This window comes from Galeopterus variegatus, unplaced genomic scaffold, assembly GCF_000696425.1.
Source record: "Galeopterus variegatus unplaced genomic scaffold, G_variegatus-3.0.2 Scaffold4153, whole genome shotgun sequence".
Taxonomy (NCBI): Eukaryota; Metazoa; Chordata; class Mammalia; order Dermoptera; family Cynocephalidae; genus Galeopterus; species Galeopterus variegatus.
The window spans coordinates 185,581-186,091 of NW_007730264.1; positions in this window are offsets into that span (position 1 = coordinate 185,581).

The following is a 511-nucleotide window of genomic DNA, read 5'->3' on the forward strand; positions in this document are numbered from 1 at the left end:
TCACATTTAGTGTAATGGCAAATAAGAAGAAGGAAAGAGCGAGTTTGGCAGGGGTAGGGATCAGGAAATCAGTGTGGACAGGTGAAGTGTGAGAAGCTTCCATTCTACGTGAAGATGAGTCGCAGGCAGCCGGATACTGAACACCAAGGAGAGGTCTGAGCAGGAGATATAAATGTGAGAGTTATTACCATGTAGACAGTACTTAAACGTGAAGACATCATCGTGGGTGTGAGCGCAGGTTGTAGGAGTAATGAATGTTCGTTTAAGGGTGAATGGTGAAGTGAAAGCAGCAGAAGAGATGAAGCAGAGTCCAGTGGAGGGAACAGAGTGTTTCCTGGCAGGCAAGTAGAGGCAGTGTTTTAAGGCGCAGAGATGAATTTACTACAGCAACTGCAGCTGGTAGGGTGAACACAGTTAGGACCGGGAAGTCCCATTGGATTTAGCAACATGGGAGTACTTGCAGGCTTTTTGTTTTTGTTTTTCTTTTTTTTTTTTTTTTTTTTTTTTTTTT